We start from the raw sequence: 7,075 nt of genomic DNA, 5'->3' as shown, positions 1-7,075 counted from the left end.
CCACTGCAATAGTGACACACACACCCCCAGCGCAATAGTGTCACCCCCCCCCCAGCGGCCCCCCAGTGCAATAGTGACACCCTCCCCCAGCGGCCCCCCACTGCAATAGTGACACACCCTCCCCCAGCGGCCCCCCACTGCAATAGTGACACACACACCCCCAGCGCAATAGTGTCACCCCCCACCCAGCGGCCCCCCAGTGCAATAGTGACACCCTCCCCCAGCGGCCCCCCACTGCAATAGTGACACCCCCCCCCCCCAGCAGCCCCCCAGCGCAATATTGACACCCCCCCAGCGGCTCCCCAGTGCAATAGTGACGGCTCCCCAGTGCAATAGTGACACCCTCCCCCAGCGGCCCCCCACTGCAATAGTGACACCCCCCCCCCAGCGGCCCCCCAGCGCAATAGTGACACCCCCCCAGCGGCTCCCCAGTGCAATAGTGACGGCTCCCCAGTGCAATAGTGACACCCCCCCAGTGCAATAGTGACACCCTCCCCCAGTGCATATACCCGGCCCTTGAGCTGAGGGGGCCCGGGGGATCGACGCTGTCGGCCGCATGATGGCTGAGGAGAGAGGAGAGAGAAGAGAGAAGAGAGACGGGAGGCAGCGCCGCAGGTCAGCAAGAGCAGAGGGGAGGGCTGTTACACGTGGTGCCGGCAGCTAATTACAGGCTGCAGACTCCCACGGCGCGGCCCTCCAACTGATAGACTGCAGCTGTGACCACTCACAGCTGCAGTCTATCAGTCTCTGCCGGCTAGCGATTACCAGGGGGAGGGGCTACTGCGGCTCTACTCACCTCCGGAGGCATATTAGTAGTTTACACTGCGGTTATTCCTGCTGCCGATTCCAGCCAATGAGGTGGCTGGAATCGGCACCATGTGACCTCCCATTGTGCACGAGCAGTACAGTTCAGCTGCCGTGCACGATGAGAGCTGTGCCCGCGCCTCACGTGACCGGTGACGTCACCGATACTTGAATTTGCCCGCGAATTCCGAGCCTACAGAGGAAGCTGATGGTTGGAGCCTTTTATACTTACAACGTGGGAGAGGAAGATTTCTGCGCTGTGTGGTGAGTACCTACCTGAGATTAATGTGCTGTGTACCTACCTGAGATTAATGCGCTGTGTGGTGAGTACCTACCTGAGATTAATGTGCTGTGTACCTACCTGAGATTAATGCGCTGTGTGGTGAGTACCTACCTGAGATTAATGTGCTGTGTACCTACCTGAGATTAATGCGCTGTGTGGTGAGTACCTACCTGAGATTAATGCGCTGTGCGCTACGTGTGGTGAGTACCTACCTGAGATTAATGCGCTGTGTGGTGTGTACCTACCTGAGATTAATGCTCTGTGTACCTACCTGAGATTAATGCGCTGTGTACCTACCTGAGATTAATGCGCTGTGTACCTACCTGAGATTAATGCGCTGTGTGGTGAGTACCTACCTGAGATTAATGCGCTGTGTGTGGTGAGTACCTACCTGAGATTAATGCGCTGTGTGCTGAGTACCTACCTGAGATTAATGCGCTGTGTGCTGAGTACCTACCTGAGATTAATGCGCTGTGTGCTGAGTACCTACCTGAGATTAATGCGCTGTGTGCTGAGTACCTACCTGAGATTAATGCGCTGTGTGCTGAGTACCTACCTGAGATTAATGCGCTGTGTGGTGAGTACCTACCTGAGATTAATGCGCTGTGCGCTACGTGTGGTGAGTACCTACCTGAGATTAATGCGCTGTGCGCTACGTGTGGTGAGTACCTACCTGAGATTAATGCGCTGTGCGCTACGTGTGGTGAGTACCTACCTGAGATTAATGCGCTGTGCGCTACGTGTGGTGAGTACCTACCTGAGATTAATGCGCTGTGCGCTACGTGTGGTGAGTACCTACCTGAGATTAATGCGCTGTGTGGTGAGTACCTACCTGAGATTAATGCGCTGTGTGCTGAGTACCTACCTGAGATTAATGCGCTGTGTGCTGAGTACCTACCTGAGATTAATGCGCTGTGTGCTGAGTACCTACCTGAGATTAATGCGCTGTGTGCTGAGTACCTACCTGAGATCTATGCGCTGTGCGCTACGTGTGGTGAGTACCTACCTGAGATTAATGCGCTGTGTGCTGTGTGTGGTGAGTACCTACCTGAGATTAATGCGCTGTGTGTGGTGAGTACCTACCTGAGATTAATGCGCTGTGTGTGCTGAGTACCTACCTGAGATTAATGCGCTGTGTGCTGAGTACCTACCTGAGATTAATGCGCTGTGCGCTACGTGTGGTGAGTACCTACCTGAGATTAATGCGCTGTGTGCTACGTGTGGTGAGTATCTACCTGAGATTAATGCGCTGTGCGCTACGTGTGGCGAGTACCTACCTGAGATTAATTCGCTGTGCGCTACGTGTGGTGAGTATGTCACCTGAGATTTGCGCGACGCCACCTGACGCAACCTGTCTTTTTTTGCAGATTTGTGCGCTACGTGTGGAGACGCGGCCACCCGAGATTTGTGCGCTTTTTTTTGCAAACTTACGTGTGGAGAGGATCCTGACGTTTGGACGCGTTTTGAGAAGAATTTCGCTTCGCTTGCACACAAGCTGACATAACTCGTCAAGGTAAGCTGCTGCATCTGCTAAAATTTTCATTGCGTGCATCTGCTCATACGTGCTTATTTTGCACATATTTGCAGGTTTTCGTGTGTGCGTACGTGTGTACGTGTATATATAATATATGATTCTTCTGACCAGGTTGGGGGAGTAGTGGTCAATGTAAGTGGGTAGAGCGGATCTAGGGATCAGTAATACTGGTGTGATGTGACTGTTAACCTGCTGATTTTTCGTTATTTCCTGCAGATCTGACGTCCTTGAGAATGGGAAGGCTGGCGGACAGTGAAGAGACCCTCAACGTTCAGCAATCTTGAAACCCTTAGTTTTATGGACTGCTTTTTGCCGGTGACTCACCTTTTTTTTTTTTTTGGTATTTTTGGATAGACTAAGCTTTTATTTATTTTCTTGCAAACTTTTTTCCTTCTTCTTTACAGGTGAGCTGATAAGTTATTTCAAGATTACCACACTGCGTTTGCTCACAATCGTTGTTGAAGCAGCAGAGACTGGCGGTCCTAGATGTTGGCTCAGTAGGACGCTTTCAAGATGGGCATGTTTGCAAATCGAAGTGATTCTTACATTGTTTTTTCTGTGCCTTGTTGTACTTCGTTTAAGTGGTAACAATGGGCAGTCAGAAGTTGGGTATATTTATTAAAATTAATATTGACAGTTTTGAATAACTTGTAATTTTTTAACATTTGCAAATGTTATATGTGCAAGCATACTCTACAAATCTTTGCCAACATATTTCCATCTGTTCACTTTATTCTGGACGCACATTTGCAAAAACATCTTTTGTTTGGAACCATTTTGGAGACATTCAAGTTGAACCTCATTTTTTCTCATTTTGCTAAATCCTTTTTCCTCCACCGAGCCAAGATTGCAAAGGCTCGTGGGTGTCAGAATACATACCCCCTAAAATGACCCTATTTTACAAAGTACACCCCTTTGTGTTCACTGAGTGGTGTGAGGAGTATTTAGATCACACATTTTCAGGAATTAATGGAATTATGATAAAAAAAAAAAATTATAATAAGGCTTTATTTCGGCTAATGTGCTATTCTAAATTTTTTTCCACAAAAAATCATCATTTTCATGTGCACTGACACCCCAAAATGGATACCCCTGTTTGTATTGTTTTCAGAAATGTACCCATTGTGGCCCTAATGTTATGTTAGTATGCACAAATGGGACCCAAAATGTAATCAGTACTATGTGGCTTTCTGAACAGACTGTTATGATCGTGTGGGCAGATTTAGCAGACTGCCAACACCATCGTGACCAAAGGACTAGTAGTCTAGTAGTATACATGCACACAGGAGATTCACATGGAATGCATGCAACTAACCCTGTGCTAAAGAGGGGGGGGGGGGGGTGTCGACAGTGGCCCAACCTAAGCATATACATCCCCAAATAAGAGGGCGGCCCAGTGGTCTTCGGAACTGGGCCATAGCTGATCCTAGGAGCCACAGAACAGGACACACGCATGGCATATAACAGAGACGGAACAGAATACACAGAGATAGAAAACACTGCATACAGAAGCCAAAAATGCAACCACTACTAACAGATAGGCTGATTATAAAGAACAGGTATTACTTGACATTGTAGACAAAACGTGAAGCTAGCGGGCGAACTTCTAAGCTCCTGGTTATACTGCTAGTCCCTACACTAACCATGAGTCCAGGAGACCCGGACAATACTGCCCACTTGGCCTGTAGCAGCAGCCACAATGCATACTCGAGTATAGCCGATCCCAGTGTTAGCCGAGGTACCTAATATTACCCCTTGCCTTATACTCAAGTCAATAATTGACCCCAGGTTTTTGGGGTAAAAGTTGGTACCTTGGCTTATACTCAGGTCGGCTTAGACTGAAGTATATCTGATTACATACAAAAACCTAATGAAATAAGAGCAATCGTTGCATGCAAAGCATTAACCCTTTCCAATCCACTTATTTTTTCTCACCCATTCTCCCCAGCTCCAAATAAATTGGTTCTGGGGAGAATGGGTGAGAAAAAATACACTTTCCCTGCACCCTCCTGAGCTGACAGAGTTCAGGAGGGTGCAGGGAGGGACCTGCTTACCTGTCCGGCGTCGTCAGTACTCTCCTTCTGCCTCCCGGCTCGGCGATCATGTGACTGCTGGGGTCAGGTAACACCGGCGGTCACATGATCGCCGGCCAGAATCTATGCATTACATAGCGCTAAGTAATGTGTAAAGGAGAAGGCAGAAAGGATTAAAATCCCTTTCTGCCTTCTCCTCGGGGGTCCTCGATGAGGACCAGTGCAGGAGTGCATCTGCACCCGATGTGCCTGACGATCGGGTGCAGATCCACTCCTGCACTGCAGTGTTGGGCCTGCCCCGACATTGGAGCTGTGGAGGGAAATTATGATGTCGGGGCAGGCCCGACATTGGACTGGAAAGGGTTAACAGCGGGAATCGGTTGCCTCACCCATGCCCGCTGTGGCTGCCGGAGGCCAACTGTCATTAGCAACAGTCTCCAGCAGTAGATGGTGTGGGCTCAGATCTGTAGGATGTAGATGCAAGTCCATTCCAGAAAGCTGCTTCCTAACATATACATACATTCACGTGCTGCGGTGGCAAGGGGTTAAAAGGGTTCCCTGGGACTCCAGTACTGATGATCTATGCGCAGTGAAGTGGTGATCTGCCTCCCAGAATCCCTGCCAATCAGCTGATGACGAGTGCGCACCGCTGCCACTTCAGTCTATGCCAGACGCAGCACCGTACATTTCCGGCTGTACACGCCTGCATAGGATTGCATTTCAATACGCAATCCTATGCAGAAGGCCGTGGTTTATCTACGCGAAATCACGCGCAGAAAACAAACCGCGCCATGCTCTAATTCTGTGCGGGGTTCGCAGAGCCCCGTACAGAAACGCCACTCGCTGGCTGCCGGCTCTGCGCATGTGGCGTCTGCTGGCACATGAGTCAGAGCTGCGGAAGCGGGCGAGTTCCGCACTGCTCTCTGCAGGCGCTCAGGTCGGGTCCCGTTGCGAGCAGCTGGATGCGACACGGCCGTCTGCAGGCGGCCTTAGGCCTCATGTCCACTAGAAAAATACAATCCGCGTAGAATCAGCTTTCAATTGTATAATTTTCATGCAGATATCTGCACACATTGCTATCAATGTGATAGCAATGTGGCCGATCCACGGTAAAATGGAGCATGCCGTGGTTTTTTCTCCCACGCATGAAAAACGCAATTCTATTAAAATTCCATCCGCGCGTGCAAAAATCAGTTTAATGGACGGGATGGCCAATGATTCCCTAGGGGCAAATCCGCTGTGGAAACCGCAATTCCATTTTGCTAGTGGACATGAGGCCTTAAGGCTCCTTCCCACAGACGGATCTACCGTGTTTCCCCGAAAGTAAGACAGTGTCTTACTTTCTTTTTATCCCCAAAAGCCCCACTATGTCTTACTTTCGGGGTATGTCTTATATTGGAAAATGGAGCATGAAAAAATCTGGACCATGCTCCATTTTCATGCGGGTCTCCCGGGACACAAAAATCAAATTGTACTCACACGCTCCGGTTCTTCTCTTCGCCGCGGCGCCATCTTCTCTCAGTCGCGGCCGGATCATTTTGCTTCGGCCCGGCGCATGTGCGGGGCACGTCACCGACGTCATCATGCACATCCGCCGAGCCGAAGAAAGAAGATCCGGCCGCGACGAGAGAAGATGACGCCGCAGCGAAGGAAGTATCCGGAGCGTGTGAGAGGTAAGTTAATTCTGATTTATTCCTATTTTCAGCGCTCATGTCCGCGGGGCAGAAGGACCCGCTGCAGATTCTACATGGAGAATCCGTAGCGGGCCTGATTTTCCCCGTGGACATGAGGCCAAAGGCGGCAGACGCGGTGACGTATGGAGGGGGGGCGGCGCGGAAGTGGGCAGGAGGCGGCGCGCAGCTACCGTAGATGAGAGGGAGGCGGCAATACCCCCGTGTTTCCCCGAAAGTAAGACATATGTCTTACTTTCGGGGTACGGCTTACATTGGCCGACCCCCCTGAAACCCCCGATACGTCTTACAATCGGGGGGTGTCTTACTATCGGGGAAACACGGTATTCAACCTAATAGCTCAATGCTTACGGTGCGTAATTTCACAGCGGAATTCCGCACCGTAAAATGCCGCGGGTATACGCGCGGACGGCTTCCATTGCAGTCTGTGGAAGCCGTCCATTCACGCTATTTTCCGCTGTAGCACAGCGGAAAATAGCGTGAAACCGCCTCTACGCCTACCGCCAGCCGCGTCACATGCCGCTGCGGTGCGTCTCACGCTCTATTACCCATGCGCACTGAGGCGTCATGCGGGACTCCGGAACCAGAGGTAAGTATTGGGGTCTCTTGGGGCTGCCGTGATGGGCTCCGCCCCGGAATTCCATGGCGGAGCTCGTCGCAGCCAGCTTTACAGCGTGGGTAATCAGGAGTTAAAAACATAAATAAGGTAAAACAAAAAAACAAATTCAAA

The 7,075-nt window shown here is 50.6% G+C and overlaps 1 long non-coding RNA gene across 1 annotated transcript; it reads left to right on the top strand.

Moving 5' to 3' along the window:
- Positions 1–803: 803 nt before the first annotated feature.
- On the top strand, positions 804–3,260 carry LOC136591229 (uncharacterized). The gene is made up of 4 exons (XR_010787934.1): positions 804–1,068; positions 2,455–2,600; positions 2,838–2,936; positions 3,026–3,260. It is a non-coding gene; the product is annotated as an uncharacterized lncRNA (long non-coding RNA).
- The last annotated feature ends 3,815 nt before the right edge of the window (positions 3,261–7,075 follow it).

Source organism: Eleutherodactylus coqui, unplaced genomic scaffold, assembly GCF_035609145.1.
Source record: "Eleutherodactylus coqui strain aEleCoq1 unplaced genomic scaffold, aEleCoq1.hap1 HAP1_SCAFFOLD_72, whole genome shotgun sequence".
NCBI lineage: Eukaryota > Metazoa > Chordata > Amphibia > Anura > Eleutherodactylidae > Eleutherodactylus > Eleutherodactylus coqui.
The sequence above is the reverse complement of the archived record's forward strand: the minus strand, read 5'-3'. Positions and strand labels throughout refer to the sequence as shown.